A 20,690-nucleotide genomic window follows, 5' to 3' on the forward strand; every position below is an offset into this window, starting at 1 on the left:
TAATAACACCCGTCGGGAGAGTTTTCCCTAAAGGTCTCGAATCGAAAGGGGAAAGAAAGACAACAAAGTGAAGAAGGTCTAGAGGAACGTAGTAGTGGGAAGCTGCTTTATCTTCCCACCAGAATGAGTTCGATTTCAATTTAACGCACAAAACGATCTCTTTCGCGCGATGGTCGCGCGATTATGCAATGACGTGGAGCATACGAGAGAATAGCATTTTTTTGTTGTTTAGTTGCTTCGTTTGCTTGGCTTGCAAAACTCCTCTACTTCGTTGCATTTGCGAAATGTGTGTGTCTGTGTCCATCACGTGTGTAAATCGGTCGGTCCTGCAGTCACTGCATCATGCTCCAATTATTATCGAACTCGGCTAAGCCCGCCACGGCACTTTTTTGATGGTGGATTAAACGAACGACATGAAGAAAAAAAGAAAAGTTCGATGCAATTTTGCTTACAATGGTGCAAAAATTGCCTTTCCATATTTTTATGTGTATGTGTTTGTGCATTTTTTTCTGTTATGGCTGATGCATGTTGTTAATGCCATTTTTTTGTGTGTGATTAAATTATCCTCAACCGGTTTTGTTATGCGTTATGTAGTCTGATTTGTACGATCGTTACACTGTTACGGCACATACACATGTTCTCATGGTTTGTATGAGTATGAGATTTAATGTGTTTTACTTTGGTTTTTTGGTACAAATGAATGTGACGTATTGTAAAAGAGAGTGTTGAAAATTATAAAACTTTTTCCCTACGTTAAATGTCAGAAGAGATTCAACTAAAATTTAATTAATTTAAATGCTAACTATACTTCTCAAACGCAACAAAAACATACTCAGAGGAACAATCAAGTTTATGGTAATTTTTATACACAAAACAAACAAACAAATTGACATCTTGAATAAAGCTGTCAAACCCAGCTGTCAAATAACGTTACGAAGCGCCTTAATGAGGCTTATTAAAAACACATAGCAAAACTGGCTCAAGATCAACGACCAGACACCACTGTATACCGCAAGCAGGAAATCCATTTGCTGTCCATGTTTGGAAGCGATTTTGGGTGGGTTGATGTTCCTGATGGACAATTTTCCCCAAAGCACCCCATGTGGAGAGAGAAGAATCAATTGAAGAAGTTGGTCCCGGGCCCGTTTTGGGCAACTCCAACCACTGTGATGAGTCATTTGAACCGCAAAGAATACGAAAGGAAAAAAAGGAAACGAATTAAGTTACTCTTTGCGGTGATGCAGACTGGGAGAAAGAGTAGAAATCGAACCATAACCGGTGTATATTTGTTGCCGTCTCGAGGTTTTTCTTCTTTATTTATTGATACTGAAATGGATACTCTTTTAGAGTAAATAATATTTAGCACAATACGATGAGTGTGTGGAGTAAAATATTTGCACCATATTGAAGATACAAAAAATAAAGAAACATTTGATCACGCGCTGTACCAAGTTAGTGTATCTGCGAATTGATTCGCTCATAAATTCTAGCCGATCGGATGTTAGAAAGAGACAAAACGAAGGTTTTTTTTTCTTACTTGTGTTTCGTCTGTTGCAAGCGAACGCGAGTGGAAATCTCTCGGGGGATGACTCACTATAATGCATGCCGCTCGAGACGCACGCACGGTTTGATGTAAGGTGAAAGAGTTAATCTCTTCGCGCGTTGTGCGCGATGTTCGCACTCACACACTGCTATCAATATTTGCGATCGCAAAAATAAGAAGATCACGCGCGGGCTCTCACACACACATCGGCGAAAGCGGCACAATTTTCCAACGCGATGTTGAAACCGGTACTGTCAAGCTCCTCTCTTACAGCACAGGTGTGCGTGCGCGAACACACGGAACAAGCTTCCACCTGTCAAAAGCTCTTCGAACCGCGGTTTTACCTGTAATGCGGTAAGTCGCCATTTAGGCGCTTATGTCAGATGCGATGCTTTCAGCACTGTTGTTGTTGAGTACCTAACGGAATTGTACTTTTCCGTAGGCCCTTATTTACCTTATTGATTATGGTGTGTCGCCATTAGAAAACAACTTCCGTAGTGACGGCAACAGCAGCAACAATCTGGAATGCATGTATCAGTGTAATGTTTTTCCTTCCATTTGTCGCCAACGTTGACATAACGATTTGTGTTATGCCTTTGCCAACCATTTGCCGACCCTCAAAAGGGCTCCCCCATGCGGATGCACTTGGCAGTTGCGGGATCTCCGTTTCTACCTGCATTCGCTCTATTAGGGAAACCGATTGGAACCCGTCATGGAAATGTACCGCGTTCCGACCGACCGTACGTCGTTGACCTTTTTGGGGCGAACCAGGGCGGAAGTAGCGTTCTCGGGTGCTGCGAAATCAAACAAACTGATAAGCGGCATAATTTATTTTCACTCAAGCTTCCAACCACAGGCCGGTGCAACAGTGTCACCGGACAAAGGAAAACCAAACGGGTGTAAATGATTCCCCGTTTCCGGGTTGTTGGTAGTCTTCCACTACTTCGCAATACTCGAATGTCAGTAAACGAAGAATTTGCGGGCGTGTAACAGCGTTGTAATGCATTTACTGCTCGCATCATCTACTTTGTATCGTGATATATCGAGTGGTTTTTTATAGCTTCAATAACAAAACATATCTTTTCTGCAACTGAGCTTAACTACTAAGGTATGTTCGCAACTGTCACACTCTCGCCAGAGTGTTGACTTTGCACTGCCTACGTTTGCCGAGCAGTGAAGAAAACACGAGGAAACCCTGATAAGAATATGGTGTGCTTCGTGTGCGAGTTTATTGCTGCCTGGAGTGCAAATCAAAACACGCAAATTAAAACGGCAAACATTTACGTAGCGAGGTCACACTTGAACGGGATAGGGGAAAATGGATGTAAGGTTGTGTTACCCCAAAACAGCAACACCACTAGCGCCACTTTCGTGTCGAAGTAGAGCTAGGATAGGTAGGTTATTGACGCCAACTCGCCAACAATTATGAGCTTTATTTAGCGTTCATCTTTAATTGAACGCTTCAAATTAGCGTATGCGATATGTGGTCGAGCGAGTGACGATCGTACACGAGCTTAACAACGACGTTAAGGTACGAAAGAATGAAGCACCAGCACACAGGCGCCATCTTGAGAAAGTAGAAGAAAATTAAAGTCAAGGGTAAACCCGTAATGATGACTTTGACAGGCGGAGTTACCGTCACGACCTTGCCTAAGATCCAATTGATGGCGTCTATTTCTGGTTAGTCTTTTTCCCCATTCTTGGCCTCATGCGGTCCAATTTCCGGACGAATGGAGCAGCAGTGGTTAATAAATTGGATCAACTGCAACGCCGGGATCTTGCCGTACCCCACACTCTTACTCTCTTAAGCTAGTTTAAAGTGGTCAGTACACGCGCGGGCGCGCATTCGCTCTTGAATATGAGTTACCCAGTATTTCCTGCACCGGACGGATGCCGCCGATCGTGCTCTCGTTCACGTGTGTTGTCCATACAAATTCCCCCAGGCCCCGGAGCTCCTCACAACAGGTACGGGAATGTGCGCCATTATGAAGTCAATGAGAAGCTGCCAACCGGAATTGGACAGCCGAGATGCTGCTGTCAGCTGTGGTTCAGAACACAGTGTCAAGTGCTCTGAAGCACTTTGGTGTGGGGCGTACGGACGAAGACAAAAACCAAAAACAACAGCAAAACTTTAGATCTTTTATTTCCCGAGATACTGGGGGCAGTGAGGTGTAGATCCTTACCCTAGGCGCTGGCACGTTGCGCTAACTGTCGGCAATAAATTACTTAAGATAGCAAGTAGCGTGCCACTATCTTAGCGGACTCGCCACCACACGACGGATAGCGTTCAGTTTCAGGGGTTTTTTTTTCTTTTTTGCTCGCATTTGTGGGTGTACATACCTATGTTTGTGTCGTTTTTTTTTGTATATCACGAAAGCTTCTCCACATCATCTCCTACAACACGTGATATATAGGCAGCATGTATGGTACAGGGTGGCTGCTGTTGTTGAGCCAGACTCCTGTTTGCATTCTGGACTCGTATCTCGTGGTATCTGTTGATTTTCGCCCCGCTATAAATAGTGCCTGTATTAATCTTTGACTCGCGTTTATACACTTCTCCTTTTTTTAACACTGCGGCTTATTGACTTGTATGTGTGTGTTTTTTGGTCATCATCATCTCGCGAGTTGTTCGGTCCAAATATGTGGAGTGAACTGCTGGAGGTGTTAATTTGGATTACGTGGTGATATCGTGTGGGTTGAGATTGGGTTGGTTGCTTTACTCTTAGCAGCAATTTAAGATAAATGTTGTCAACCATCTATTCCAGAGTGTTTTCGAAATAATATTCTACCAATGTCATTCGATTCCTTCTTTTTGGAACAAATTGAATTACTTAAACCGAACAAAGATAGATCATCAACGGAATTATGTTATTCCATCATCGGAGTCGCACGGATATCAATACCCAAGCATTGAATTGCTTTTCTCTTTCTACCGTCTTCTGAAGCTTCCAAGCTCTAGAATTCAATTTATTTAGCATTTGTTTCAGCTCCTAGATCAGAATTGCTGATTGAATATTTCAATTCAGACGAAAACGATCTATTTATTTTCTATTTATGGTTAGCCGTGGGACACATTTCGCTGCTAAAGTGATGTCTAACACGTGCCTCCGGCATGCAAGGAAGGCAATAACGTCCTTGACAATGTTTGTACTCTATCATCAAACGGCTATCACACTTCCTGGCTATTTATCTTGCATATTTTTAGGGTTTCTAAGTGCAAATCATTTCTTCAAACATCTATCAACGCAAAGAAGGTGTTAATTGTGCTGGGAATGACGCTTGAATGGTTTGCGATATTTAGTATGCTACAAAAGGGCATGAGCTATAAAATGATAACATAATTATTCATTAAAGTTGTGTACTCTATCGCTCACGGTGTTCATTTCTCTCCAAGGAAAATGGACGTTGTGTAACGATTCGGTGGTCAAATTCCAAATATCGTGCGTGAACCTGATGGGTTGGTTACATGGTTGTAATTTAATCCACACGAACGAAGTTCATTGCTAACTTAGAATTCCGTTCCAGGGGAACGGTTGTTGCGTTATAGTCCTCCAATTGCTATGCTCTGGTGGGGGTAAAAAAGCATACGAGCATAACGATGTTGTCCGGCAGTCGTGAGGGGTTGTCGAAAAACAGAAACAAAACAGGAAAAAAACACACATTTGGGGACGCGACGCAACTGTCCAGAAACACGTGAAATGAATAAAATATAGCTTCCAACCACCGCCAACGTGGCGTTTTGTTTTTTTTTATTCATAAAAACCTAATGGAGGGACGGTCGATGGTTTTATGTGTGCAAACGCGCATAGAAGTTAACATAAGCTAGAACAGGTAGTTACTCTCCAGAATGTTAACGTTTTGCACAGGAAATTGTGGACCTAAGAGCCGTACGACCCAGGAAGAGATACCATTGGGACGCGGTTCATAAAGCGAAAGAGTGTAGAATCAGCAAACGGACGATGACGATAACATTCGGCAGCATGGCTACTTTGTGCAGCTCGGTGAACGAGAACTATGTTCTCGTCGATTAGCCGTGTGTCGTTGACTTTGTTAACTTAATGACTCATAATGTGCGTGTTTCCGTTAGGTAAGGGTAAAGAGTCCGCAGTCATGTTTGTGTTTTTGTATTTCCGATTTCTTGAATTAACTTTCATTTATTGTTTACCCTTATTTACGCCGCATTTTTAATATTTAAATATGCATTAATTTTATATCGCACGTGCTTGTGAGGTCATTATTTTGTATTTAAAAAAATACAGTTTTTGTTTTGTATTTATTGGATTATTTTAATCCAATAGAATATTTGTTCTACGTCGCTGGCAACACTGTTCGTGCGATCGGTGAATGAACACAAAATAAAATTTTGCGAGCGAGATGGCACGAAGAGTAAATATGCAAATGATACGAACGAACTCTCGATTTTGACGCAGTGGTTCACTATCATTTCTCTCTCTCTCGCGCGCTCCTAACGTCATTTGTCAATGGTCAAAGACAGCGCACAGTTGAAATGTGAATTTAGTATTTAGGACAAAATTGAATTGAATTGAAGATGCATTTAACTAACCGAAAATGTAACTAGTTTTTAGTTTGCCTGTAATATTGATTTATATTCATATTTCATAAATATTGTTATATTGAACCATATCACATATGTAAAGAGCATAATGGTGATATGAAGTGATGCTTTAGATTTAACAAGAATTTGGAATTTGCGCTTGTACGACACCTTTTAACCATTAATTTAGGTGTTCTTACTTTCAATGATTTTTCTTCACATTCAGTAGGAGCCTGTGTTGCTTCACTATCTTAAAGATTCATATAAACCGTTTTTATGGAATTTAAATGATGGAAGTTACGAAGTTATAACAAATCTGTCCATATAGCAGTATGATTTATGTCAACTGTGCACCACATGGTGATTCATAAAAATATCTCTCTAATCGCACATGAGAGCGAGTCTCACGAGAGAGAGAGAGAGAGACTGAAAGAGGGTGTGCGCACGCGTGAGAACCAACACCGAATGAACTCGTTTCGTTGCGTTAGCGTTGAGCTCGCACGCAAGAGAGCGCAAAACGAATGAACAACAAACAACAAATCCAGCAGCAGCTGTGTTGGGAAGCCGTCATCATCAACGCACCCAGTGCCACGGCCCAAACGCGCGACCCGACGTGTTGTGCCCGGGTGACGGTTTTTATTCCACTGTTGGCGTTCCGGCCGTTTGCAACTCTTGCCGGCCACAGCCACAGCGCGCGAGAGCGCGTAATCGCGGTTCGCGGATTTTTGTTCCATTGCGTTTAGTTTTGTTTTAATCTGTACCCGGTACGCGCTGTTAAACTGGCGTTTTAAGTTCAAAGTTTTGCTTTCGATTTCGAGTTGTTGTAGCTTGGCGCGTGTGCACATCCTTTCGAAGTTTGGTATGATCGTAGGTATAGTGATCATTTTTTTTTATGCGTGCAAAGTGTGCCTGTGGGTGAAATACGCATACAAACGTGAATCAATGAGTCACGGTTTGTCACGATCACACGACAACGATTGCTACGTGTTTCTGCTGCAATGGAGCCATGGAACGATCGCGAGCAAGTGTTGATCGATTTAACGTCAAAACAATGTAGTGGTAGTAGTGCTTGTGCACGTATGTGTCATTGTGATCAAAATTGTTCACACAATAGCAATACTAAACCAGAGAAACAATAGGTTCGGGAACGATCGATTGTATGATCAAACATTTGCGTTTAAAGTGGGTGTGCGAATGTATGCGTGTGTGTTTTTAGATGGAATTTTGTGCGTGTGGTGCGTGCATCAACATCCGGACGGAATCATCCGATCTCAACCCGTGAACGATGGCGAAGTGAGACAATGATCTGTGATCAGTGTGTGGTCGCATTTAAATTCATCTAGCGTCATATCCAGCTGGTGTGTAGGTGGCCTTGTAGATACAAACCCATACACGTTAGCTTAATAATCCAACCTGCTTCTTCAGCTACCAGATCCCCCCCCCCCCCCCCTGATACAAAGCCGCCACTCCCTGTTCGGTGCAAGAATTTTATTCATTTTGATAAAAGAAGGAAAAAAAAAGTTCCATAGATAGATCACAAACAACAAACGCTTACACACACCCACTCATAATCGTACTGTGTGAATTGATCACTTCTGTGCGTACGCGTGTGTGTGTGCGCGCGCTGGAGAAGAACCAAAGATCATCAAACGGGATTCGTGATCCATCTAGCGACAGATAGAAACACACTAATAGATCGTTTTTTGTGCTAAATCTGTACTCTTTCCGTGAAACCCGATGTGTTGTTGTGTTGTGTAAGGGTATTATATCCATTTTGATTTGATCTTTCTAGTGTGTGCGTGTACGTGTGCCTCCCATATATAAGCTTCTTTGTGTGTTTATATTTGCAAAAGCCCCAGCAACACGCAACACGGTGTGATATATTATTGTGCGCTTTATTTGTACCGTGGGGTGGAGATTAATTCAATTTATGGTCTCCAGAGTTTGTGTGCGTGCATGTGTGTATGTGTGTGAATGATGGTTCCTGAGGGAGAACAGTGCAATGACAACCACCGTTTTATTGAAGTAGTTTTTTTTTGCGCGTCTTTCATTGTCCCCCGTTTTGTTACCGCGATCATGATCTCACCACTCACAACACTGACGCAGTTCTTCTCACGCGTGAGCTTTGATGGAGAATTTATTTGCGCTAATAAAAAGCGTTCACGCACCTGCCCAAAAGCGAACGCTAATAGTATGCGTTTATTGTACGTGTTGTGTGTGTGTGTGCGTTGAAGTTAATGCAAGCTGCAAACAAACGTCGAAACTTCCCTACAAATGAGCTTCATATCGGTCTCACCGCTGCTGGATAGTGAACTAGTGAGCCATATCTTACTCATCAGCTGAAGCAAAACAAAAGTGATCTCATCCTGCACTGCTGTTCTGGTTTGACTGCTTTTTCTGCTGTGCCTGATAAAAATGTCCGCGTGTGTGTGTGTGCGTGTGACGGTCTAATGTTTGATTTTAATTAAAACGACTGGAATTTTAAATCAGCAAATATTTAAATGAGTTATCTTTCGGGTGTGTGCAACAGCGAGCGAGAAGACGGTTCCTTACCGTCGCGTGTTCTGCCGGAGGCGCCCTACGTTTTGTGACGACGTCTCCTTTGTTGTGTGGTGTACCTCCTTCAGGGTGGTAATGTTTGTGCGGTTAAGCGAACCGATAGTACACTGATGCAACTGGAGAAAACTGTCTCGAAATGTATGATTTGTGAATAACAGATTCGTCTAACACAAAGGCTGTCGTAAGATATTCTGCTTGGCAGTGTTAGTCATTAAAGCAGGAAAAAAGTGCGAATGAAACTGCGTCTATTTGATGCATTTTTAATCAAAGTTACTGTGGTGTACATGTATAAGTGTGTGTAAAGAGTAAAATTTATTTAGTTGTAAGCAAATTCCAGTGACTGTTTATTTGTGCATGAATCAGAAAACAACACAAGTAAAAGTTTCAAAAAGTTTCAGTTCCTCAAACGGGTTTGTCGAAATGTCATCCAAAAACATCCTAATGTAACGAAGAAAACAAAGAAAAAGCACGAAATTCCTCTTCCGTTTATAATGAAATCGGATAAAAATTGTAAAAGCATGAAAGATTTCAACGGTCTTGAGTTAATAACAACATCTATCTCGCTTTTGCTATCGTTTTTACCATATTCAAAAACCGGTTTAGCTAAAAACCGGCTCGCACTGTTGCCTCTTCCCTTCCAAGACAGGAGAGAGGCGGTTTAGTTCGCTTAGTCCACTTCTTGTCCAGCAAACACGCACCGAAAAATTCATTCCTATCGCGCAACATAATCCTACTGATAAAATTCCACGCACTTTACGCACATCGATTTCCATTCGTAAGATAAGGGAAAGTTTAAGGGGACGGTTCGTATATCAAAACTAGATGGTATATTACTTTTTTCGTCCGAAAAAGGGCGTTGGGACTCTCGTTGTTGATTTGACGTCATCAAGCATATAGAGCTTGAAGTTAAAGTCGAAGATGTGAAGTGTATCATCGCTCTTAACGGGTTTTTTTGTTATTGTTGTTGTGAGCACTTTAGCACAGGAAGGTAAAAGGAAACGTAGAAACCGTAGAAGGGAAAGCCAAATGATCGACGCGTGAAAGCGAAAATTGTGCCACGAGGAGCACGGATACAGGGAAGGCAGAAAATGACAAAACAAACACAAAAAAAGAAACGATTGATGGGGGGAAAAATCAAGAAAAATGCGGGGAGTAAATTAGGGGGTTGTTGGCGAACATGGGTGTGACGCGATCGTTTCCGTCTGTCTTGCTCTCGCTCGGCATTTTAAATCGCTTCTTTTTTAAAGCTACCCCTTTTATGTGTCATTCGTTCGGTTCGGTTGTGTGCGTTTGTGTGTCAGAGAGAATGAAAGGGAATGCATCTTCTCCCTACCTCCCACTTTTGATTTTCATCTCAATTGCGGGAATGCAACTGAATGCGTACAACGATGGCTGATCGACTGTACACCGGTTAGATAATCGCGCTCATTACCACCACCACCACCGTTGTCGTACATCTTGACGTTCCTTCAACGAGCAACTGTGTGGCGTGGTTAAACATTGCATCTTATGCTACTTCTTTTGCTACTGCTTGTCCACCATACCGTTAGCGCGATGCAAGTGGAAAACAGCAAAACAGCACCCTTGCCCACTTGTCCCTTTTGCAAATGGTGTTCACAATTCCAACCCTCACACACATTACCCAAAGACCCAAAGGCATTTGGCATGGGAGGGGGAAGGGTTGCACATTCCTTTGCCTCGATCGCGATCGACATCGTTTCATCGTTTTGCCGCAATTTTTCTTTCTTTTCTTCTCATTCCGCACGTTTCGAATGGGCTGGGGCTGTGTGTAGAGAGGGAGGTTTTTTTCCGCAGTCATTGCTGCCTTGGCTTGTGCTGTGCACAAGCATTTGTTTAGTCTAGCGAGAGTGTTTGCTTCTCGGAATAGAAGATTTGTAAGTTTAACATATTGTCCAACAAGAGTAGAAATAAAACGTACTGAACTTAGAAATTTTTATAAAATAACTCTTTACAAATGGTGGTGAGCTGAGCGTTATTACTCAGTAAATAAATACAGTGGCTAGTATAGGTTAGGCTCATAATATACGACGTGGAATTTGTTCCACCACAAATACAATTGCTTCATCTACTCCTTGATCGAAGTGGTATGAATAACGTTTAACTTATAGTCAATTACTTTTTGTTATATCGACTCATAGTAGACAACACCAAATCGGTCCCACCACAAACAAAATGTTATTCGTTTGTTAATTTGTTTGTAAATTTAATGAATTTCACATGATTTGCAAAATAGTTTAAATGGACTATTTCTTCCTTTCTGTCATGAGTAACGATGAGATGCACTCGAATGAACGGAAAAGCTTTCCGCTGTCGAGTTAATCGCCACTTGCGGCTTTCTTTCACCGCAAGTGTTTATCCATCCAAATTATCTCGCTGTCTCGAGTAGTGCATGAAGCAAAGAAAAACACTAGAAAAACACTAGAAAAAGAAATAGAAACATAAAACAATCACCCGACAGTGAGCGGTGATGTTAGTTTTTTTTTTTGAGCGCAAGCAAATGAAAACAAAAATCCCGCCCCACGCAAACACCGGAAGTGACCAATTCGTGTTGCGAGCTCCGGATTATCATTTGCCGGCGTTACGCAATCTCGCAAATCTCGTGCGCGCATAAATTAGTCTCCTCCCAATCAAAAAAAAAGAAGTGGGAAAAATTTGAGAAACTCAAAGCACAATACCCCGCCCGGTTTTGGGTTCGAGTTCGAGTTATGAGTTGATGATTTTCTTCCTTCCGCTTTTGGCAAGTGCAATTAGTGGACGATGTGAAAGTGACACTCACTACCTGGCGGCCTGGCGGGTACGGAAGCTGGTGAAAAGGTCAACATGAAGTGGAGAAAACGGGAGTAGAAGAGGTTTATAATTAACGTTGAATTTTGGATAATTCTCAAAACCACCATGCGTGGTGGCAAATTTCACATAAAATGAATTAGATAATTCGTGTTTAATAATATTTTGCGGTAGGATTGTTTTCTTCTCTCCATTGCGTAATTTATTGTTTCCGAGATAAAATTATTTTTAAATCTTTTTTTCACACACAAACCTCACACGTTCCTTAAATGATAAAAAAAACCAAACATCTGTTTGAAACGTTTGCATGAGCCGACAACCTGACTAAACTGGGGAATTGGGTCCAATTGACGCATTGTTTGGATCAAACCCCGCAACACCGTATGAAGCGACAAAGCAACAAGAACAGATAAATAGAGGAAGTTTTTTTTTGTTCACTTGTCTGTCTCGTTGCTTTCCAACAAACACACGTAAAACCGTGTTTGGCTTTTCGGTGGGATGCTGCAATAAAACCGCGGGTTTGACTTCATTGGCAAACGCGCGGACATACGCGGTCCGAGATGCTGTTCTCTTCCAATCATTATCGCCAATCTGATCCACGTACGATCCGTACCACACGGTGTGTGGCGTCGGAAGCGTGAAGATGAAGGAAGAAGGTTACCCGGTTACCCCGGCACCTCTTTGGCGTCTTGTCAACGTTCAATTAGTGCCTATTTATATTGATTATGGTCACAATTCGCCAATCTTCGACCGGTCGGTTGGGAAGGGGAAGAGTCAAATGGGAGATTGAAAGGGGTGGAAGACGTTACGCTCCCCATCCTCATATCAGTATCTGCAAATCCTCTTTTAAGAGTTCTACATCAGAAAAACTGGGGAAAATAATAATCTTAACGTCGGGAGCTCCGTAGAAGACAGGACTCATAAACGTCTTGATCCTGTTAAGGGACATATTGAACATAAAATTAGGATGCAAACTAAAAGCACAAAGTGTTCATTTCGTACTCCATAAAATAGCTTCCCATATATTTATTTATCTCCCCCGATTCTATCACGGTGACGTTCCATGCCGGCAGGCATCTCTCAAGTAGGCGATGTGTTCGGTCTACACGTACTAGAGAAATACCTCTTCCAGCCTCGGAAAAGAGAAAAAAATACGTTGCAAGTTCGCTCGGGCACGATGCCAATCGTTCATTTTATTTCCCATTTTATATAACACTCGTTACCGTCGTCGTCATCGTTTGCATCGTCGCTAGATGCTTCTGCAACTTCTCCAGTTTTATATGCAAATCTATCCCACCGGGTGTGAGTGTGTGCGCGAACGCCCTCGATTTCTCGTGTGTGGGTTGCTGCCTCGAATGTGGTACAGAATGTGAAAGAACCATTTTTTGGCCCTCGTTTTGGATGGTCTCCAGAATTATCTGTGTCAGACGACAATTTTTGGTCGAACAATATTTGCACATTGGCAAATTGTTTCTGTGTTTTTTTTTTTGCTTCCGCTTTACCTTATGGGCATTTTATAGAAATGCTGGGATAGAAATTGAGATCAATAACGAATCGAATTTGGTTTGCCAACAACCATACGCACGCCTACGCCCGGGATGGTAGTTTCAATTTGTCAATCTCCGTGTCTTGTGGGCGTTAAGAACATTCAATAAATGCATCTTATGTGAGCTCATGAATTTATGGGGAAGTTTATCCCAATCGCTAGTTTACTCAACAATTATGTAAATATTTTTTGTCTCATTTTTGGGTTTTTGTCCCTACAAATTGAATTTTCCCTTCTGAAATGCCTAAAAAATTTATACAAAAATCGAAATTGGAAATATTTTTAGCTTGTTTTTAAACAAGCTCTAAAAGCACACCTAAACGATAGTGTCCTACATGTTCCACGTCGATTCACATTCGATCGCTTAAAATGTTTCGGTTTTGTTTTGCGAAACATAAGACAAACCAGTTTACCGTGCGTGACAATTCGCGTTCATCAATTGTTGGGTTGTATGTGTTAAATAGTGACACAGAGCAACAATAAAAAAAAAATCGTTGCACCGCGTTTTGCAAAACATCCTGTCCTGGCGTGGGCACATTTTTGAGACTTTCCTTCAACAGCGACAAAGATTACACCTCGCGTTTACATACCGTGAAAAACAACCCCCACACAAGCACGCGCGTGTCCTTCAGGGAGAAACCGTTTTTGCAATGACACAAACAAGATAAACAGATAGAGAGGAGGGCAGAAACGGAATGAAACAATTACTAATGGCAGATGAAAGATGAGTTTTGATGATTACGATTACACGGGGTCATCCGGTGGGTGGCACGCGCTGTGAGAGGGTAAGAGAGTTTTCCGACATTTTTCAACATTTGCCACCATCATGGCGTCACGCCACGGAATGAGGAGCGAGGGGGCGAACAGAAGAAGCAGTTTTCCTCACAATGTGTTTGTTATTGGGTGGTAAATTTGTTGAATCGTCGAACTCTCCCTTCTACACATCCTCGAACGATTTTACCAATAAAGGTCACCGTAATGTGTTGTATCATCTGATTTTATGCGAATTGTGTCTATCTCTTTAGCGTACCGGAACGCTGGCGGATGAAGAATGTTCCACCCTTATTACAACATGTCACTCTTTGGTGTTTCAGTTTATCGATCGTGAAAATAACGATCATGATGTAGTAACCGCGACAAAAATGGGATGGAAAACCAGGCAAATAAATTTGGACATATAGTCTTAATTTTCCACGATTTTTGAAGAAAACAAAGAAGGAAATTTATTTTCCTGCTTTTGTCCCAAATCTACAGCGCAGAAGGAAGAAGTCACCGGCCGTAACGATGTACGACGTACATCTTTTAATGAGCCTAATATAATGAGTTTTCCTCCACTCCATCACAGGCTTACACGTCCTCCATCTATCTGTAGACCGGTATACTTCCCGTGTCATTTTCTCTTTCAATAAACGGATTGGAAATGATGGGAGAAAAGAAAATCCATCCTGCTTCGATAATGAAGTGTACGCAATTATGTTGTGCCCCAATGCTGGGCAATCGAAAGCACATGACATGAGAGGAGTGCAGACGGCAGACCTGAAGGTAGAGCTGCCCCTTGTCTACACGTGTGTATTATGCAACCGAACATAAGGCGGCATCCCTTCGTAGAAGAAGGTGGACACCATCGGTATGGTGGGCTTGTGTAAAAAGAAAAGCTGGAACGGTCGAAGTTGTGGCCAGCGTGAGTTACGTAAAGGCTCAGGCTGAACTCGGCAAGTTAGCTAATTGAGAGAGGAATTTTATAATTTAATAGATTGTGATGTATTTATCAGATGATTTACGACATGCTTTTTATTGCAAGGTGGCTCAAATAAACATAAAGGAGGGGGTTTTAAAGCTGTTAAATGATTAGAAAAATCAATCGCTCAGAACATAAGAAACAATTAGCTAAATTACATGTCCATACTTGGAGGAGTGAGTATTGAATGATATGAAGTGTTGATTATGCTCGTTTAATTTGCCTAATAGCAATCTTGACTTTATTGTTGATGTATATGACAGAACGTTTCAAAAATACAATATCCTCTTCTAACTAGACAATGGTGTCTAACACACTACAAGAAATGGCTTTTGGGATAAAAATGAGTCTTGATGGAGGTCTCGAGATAGAAGTGACCACGATGAAAATGAACCTCCACGGAAGCGTTTAGTGCGCGTTTTATGGTTTCATAACTTTCTTTCCTACGCTTTATTCATCTCATCAATCGCGAAGAATTGATGATAGCTGCTGGAGACATAGATCTTTTTATTGACAATTTGCCATCCCAGTTTTAAAGCCTACACAGCGCGATCAAAAGGCCTGGAGACAGCTTGTCGGTCGTCAACGTTCCCGAACGTGAGAATGTGGGTCACTTTTGCTTATTGAAAAAAAGCCCAGCAACAGCGTGAGTGTGCGTACGGATGGCATCAGAAAGACGTACCGATCCGTCACGCTATTTTCAAACACACATAAACGTCATCAAGAGTAACACAGCGGATGACGAATAGCAGATGACGGTCTCTTAGCAGGGGTGAAACTCTTGGAAAACAGCATGAATAATAATAAATCGGAAGTAAAAGATACGACACAGCGTACAGAAGCAGCGCACAAACACGCCCGCCTGCCAGCATTGGGATTTCTTTTCTGGGGAAGAAAATGTAACGTAGAAAACAAAAAACAAATCTCTCTTCCAAGGCCGGACCCGAAACTTTCCGGTTCCGCCATCCTGGCACCAGAACTTGATTTTGTTTCGTGTCGTTGCGTTAGAGGGAACGAATTTGTTAGTGTTCCGGGAACGTGCTACATTCCGGACACTGGCAGAGTTGGAATCGTTATTTTACTCGCCGTTCACCCAAAAGAAGCTTGATTTTGATCAACATGCAACATGGTGTGCAGAGCACTTTACTTGTCTTGTGGAAGAGTTATGGAACTAATGGAGGGTAGAAAAATACATTAAAATACAAAATGTCGTGCATTGCTTCACTCTACCTAGCACCGCAGGAAAAGCAATTAGTGTTGGCGACCGTTGTACAGTAGGCGGAACAGTTCTATAATTCCTCACCAAAGCCCTCGGGCTTTGGGGGACTTTTTTGTGGCGATTGGTAACAGAGAGAAAAAGAAGGTGTTCTAGTCACGGAAAGCGAAACCGAGGTTACTTTGCCATGTCTCGACCTCCCGAAGCATAACCCGGAACCAAGCAACAGTGCTTATAGTTACTTTGCTCCCTCTAGCGGATTTTTTTCCCCCGTGTACTTGCTCTACGAAGGAGAAATCGATTTGCGAACGCTAAAGCCCTCCTCAAGGCGTGGAGCCGACAGTGGAAAACGGGTATCTAGCCGCTACTGCAGAAATGCAATTTCCCATCGTCCGCATAATGGGATTACAGGTTGTTGTTTATTGGGAACAACCAGATACCATCACACCTCATTAGCCGTTGGAAGTTATGATGGAAAGGGAGAGATAGAAGAGGAACTCCTCCGTAACAGCCATTGGTAGTCACATGTTTCATGTGGTGGAGAGGAATTTATTTGCAGTATTTGAGTAAGGCTTACGTCAATATAACTTTTGAAGGTGATCTCATGGAGCTTATCGGAATTAACCGAATTTCTGTGGATCTCATCGCTCAAAGTAATGAGTACACCTTTTTGGGAGAATAATTATTCTTCCAAGAATCTCTATCGATCTGGGGAAGCCCTATATAACCTTTGGTCTAAAGTCTGACCAAGATGCTGAGCGAATAGTTTCGAGGAATTCTTCCACCTTATGAGATTTCCAACAGGACCCAACCATATCTTCCGAAATCGTTAGAACCGTGAGAATAACTTCGGCAAACAATCAATCGAAGCCTTATCCCTTCATTTTTGTTCAAATTCTCAAACACGTAACTCAAACTGGTGGAAACGTAGAGAGATATCAATCAAAATATTGGTTAGTGTGAGTTGTTTATTCCAAAGCAATTCAATTGCTGTTCGCAATTCCACCATGACAGCTTGGTGTACCTTGAAAAAGAGGACCCAAATTGAAGTCAACAAAAGCACAACATTCAACCACCGTAAAGTCATAAATAAAGAAGTACCTTTCTCTTAAATTTTGAGCCTCTGTCTTGTTGGAGAACGCTCGTATACAATCAGAATAATATATTGTACTATCTTTATTTGTCAGATTATATTATTGTACAAATGCGCGTTAAAGCTTAACTGCCTGACTAGATGAAAATAAATATGGCTGTGCCACGTGCCTGGGCAACATTGCGTTGCCACTACACCAGGTAGACTCAACCAATGAGGAACTCATTAATGCACCTCAAGCCACCATTCGCATCGAATGCACTTTAGAACGTTAATTGAGCAGAGTGCGCGAGGCACACACTCAGTGCGTGTGTATTCATTATTCCGTTGTTCAATCGAACCTATACAACAACACCGAAGAGGAGAGAAACAGGTTCGAGTAAATTAATTACCTATGCCAGTGCCTTATTCCACAGTGTTCTATTTGCATTTTAACTAGTGCCATATTGTGCCAGATGTAGGTGGTTCGTTTCAAATATTTATTATCTTTGTTTACCATTTTGTGCGAGTTTTGGTTAACCATAAACAGGCGCACGCACACACATAGCTTTGCAGCAGGAGTGTACAAGGCAATATTAATTAAAACTTCATAAATGCAATCAGTTTCAATTTAACGCAATCGGGAAACTGTTTTATGCACTGAGTGGCGTAATTATGGTTGACTATGATAATATCGCTTTTTGTGCTGTAGTTTTTATTTTATTTGCAAAAAACCAATCTCTCGTTATATCACGCATTTCAAGGACACAAAATGACGGTCGATGATGATGCAGTTCGCTCGTTTCTCTATACTTCACCCTTCCATTGGGGATGCATCTCAACAAGCACGAGCGTGAGTTTGTATGCTGACTCATTCGCCGTCCGTTATACTATAACCTTGACTGTACATTGAATAGCGTGTGAGGTGTGTGGCTGCTTATTCCAAGAGAGAAAACAAAAACACAAGAACTTTTAATCATTTTACATCATCAACATTTGCTTATCGTTCGTTTTTTGACTTATGAGCTGGTGTTCTAACGCACAAACCTGCAAGATGCAAAGTTGACACCTCAACAATATATCCCTCTCCAATGTTTCATCCCCTTTTGGGGTGAATCTAATTAGCATAAGATTACCATTGTTCATTACCGATACCTAAGAGAGGCCGACACACCAGAGGAAAATGTGCCAACTTCTCGTGTGTGTGTGTGTATGTGATGTCGTTGAATGTACGAAGAGGTCACGTCACGTCGTTTCCTCAATACGGTTAGCGAAGGCATATCCGATTGCGGGCTGGCAAGAAGTCATCATAACGGCATGTGTTTGTGGATGGTGTACCACATAAATATGTGTCACCGGTGTCACATAATCTTCATCGTTGCCCGCAGTGCCCGGGTATACGGGGTTGGCTCGTGTACCGCATGAAGGTCACCAACCACCGGAGACCACGGGATACGATTTCGCATCAAAACTCTGCTTGCTAATGAGTTTGTTCCCGCTCTATAACAACTGCACTCTTTCGGGTTTCTCTGTGACCTTTAGATTGGGGATTTAGATGTGTGAAGCGATTGGTGACCTTTACCAATCTGGTGGTCTTGTTGAAAAGTCAGTTTCTTAAAAAAATGTTATTAGTTCTAGGTACATGTTATACACCCGAAGCTCGGAGAAAGAAACGATCCATCATTAAAAAGAGTATTAATTTAAAAGGCAATTCAACGCTGCCAGAAAACGCAACCAACGATCTCAGGTCCATTTCAAACCACTTCCACACCTTCACCTAGTGAATTCAGTCTAAACTCGATTGTATCGCAGGGTTCCCCCCCCCCCCCCCCCCCCCCCCTCCCGGTAAGGGTGGAAAATTAACATACAACCACACGCCATTTACGCACACGCAAACCTCCCGTGCGACGAGCTAATGAAGCTGGCGTCAAATCGAGCTTAACATTTTCCATCACCAAGGCCAAAACGTTACTGACGCTTTTTTTTATCAATTACTGAGAAACGGTTGGCTAAGTTTTTGTCGCATTAATCGTCACTAAACGAAAGACCCACGGACGGTTGTTAGAATGTGGTAGCCTAAAAGAAATGCATTGGGTTACTAAGAAAATATCTTATCGCATATTCACTCAAAATTACTTAATTATGCTTTGAGCAGCCATATATTTCTGTTATTGTTTTTTACCCCACGTCCGTTATTGATTGTTCAAAAACGTAAAAAATTTCCTTTCTTTCTCGACAAAACTGTAAAAAAACAAAATCAATATGTCACCAACCTCACCCAACCACATAGTCCCATTTGGGATTTGTTTGGGTAGACCAGAGGTTTAGTAGGAGGTCAGCTTTGGCAGATTACGATCGTTAACAGCAAAACAGATGGTTTTTGTTAGAATGGCTACACCCTTTGAACCTCCGATGGGAATAATGCATTTGAGTGTGGTTATGTCCCTTATTTCCCTGGAGTTGTTGGAGGTCAATGAATTCGGAAGACCTGCTGAACACCATACCAGCTGATACCAGGAATCTGGACGTTGTTGTGGACGATGAAGTACTCGAAATATTATTGTAATCTTTTTATACCTAGTTCATTAGTAAATTATTCTTGCAATTTTGGAATAGTTCATTAGCAAAAGTAAGTATTAAAAATACTTGACGAATTACACGGCAGATCTTCCTCAAAGCGTGAGCATTTGTGACAAGATGTTTACTCGAACGGAGTCGTGCTTTTCTGGAGTAGCCGCCAAAACATATTTAGCAAGAACCAACCTAAGAGCTCCTCAAACCATTTCTATAAAAAAAATATTGTTGTTTTTGGCGTGTCTTGTTGTTTTCTCTCCGCTTGTGGAAAAGAAAAGGTAATGCTTTCGGGGGAGCTTGGGATTAAAAAACAAAAGCCTGCGGTCTAATACAACCACTAGCTCAGCCATGTGCCCTTGAGATCCTTTCAAATTTGTCTGACAGAATCCTCGTCTTTTCTTGGCAAACAAAGAACAGCTCATCTAATATTATCTCGCCCTTCCCGTCCGTTTGGACATGAGCATCCGTCGTGTTGTGCGAGTCTTCTCCTTACTTACATGCCGTATGATGCAATCCTTGGTGCTGGCGTCTTCTCTGCAAAACGGAGGCTCACGCAACAGCAACATCTGGACGGAAATATGGCTTTGCAATAGGCATGCGGCGACTGATTAGATGTCTCCTTTTCACTCCCACTCTCTATCCACTGCACACGTTGTGAAACGTTCGCCCTTTCGGTTTCACCTACACCGAAATGGGAAATAAATGTACCCATTTTTGGATTTGCTGCGCGAATGCGTTGGAGCATTTCTGGCCCCCGTCGAATAAACATCACACGCATTGTGAGGTTTGCTCCGGTATATTACGTGAGTGGCCTGACGAAGTCTTCAAGAGTCCGTCGCTACGGCGATACGGCGTAGTAGAACGAGTTCAACAAGAAGCGAATGATGCATGGATCTTCATTTTGCAAACATTCATTCACAACGACGAAATGACGAACTGAAAACAACGTGAAAGAGATACACCAACGGGTAAAGGGGTAATTCTCGCGTGTGACACCATCGCTTAAGGGTTCGGGAGACGCTAAGGGGTGTAGCAATGGGAGGTGTAGTCGAGAACCTGTTAGACAGGTTTTCATTCTCATG

At 42.1% G+C, this 20,690-nt stretch overlaps 2 protein-coding genes across 20 annotated transcripts in view; both read left to right on the top strand.

Moving 5' to 3' along the window:
• Nucleotides 1–20,690, top strand: part of LOC125768433 (uncharacterized) — a 64,845-nt gene that overhangs the window by 35,846 nt on the left and 8,309 nt on the right. The window lies entirely within an intron of this gene.
• LOC125768337 (MAP/microtubule affinity-regulating kinase 3-like) overlaps nucleotides 2,559–20,690 on the top strand; it is a 59,275-nt gene continuing 41,143 nt past the window's right edge. For 6 of the 19 annotated variants that reach the window (XM_049435805.1, XM_049435814.1, XM_049435817.1 and 3 more), the window contains exon 1: nucleotides 2,559–6,969. The gene's annotated coding sequence lies outside the window, so the exon portion shown is untranslated. Of the gene's footprint in view, nucleotides 6,970–7,914; nucleotides 7,972–8,465; nucleotides 8,796–20,690 lie in introns of those variants that run through there. The other 13 variants (XM_049435812.1, XM_049435821.1, XM_049435824.1 and 10 more) reach the window with 8 other exon arrangements.

The sequence above is a fragment of the Anopheles funestus genome, chromosome 3RL, assembly GCF_943734845.2.
Source record: "Anopheles funestus chromosome 3RL, idAnoFuneDA-416_04, whole genome shotgun sequence".
NCBI classification, from domain to species: Eukaryota; Metazoa; Arthropoda; class Insecta; order Diptera; family Culicidae; genus Anopheles; species Anopheles funestus.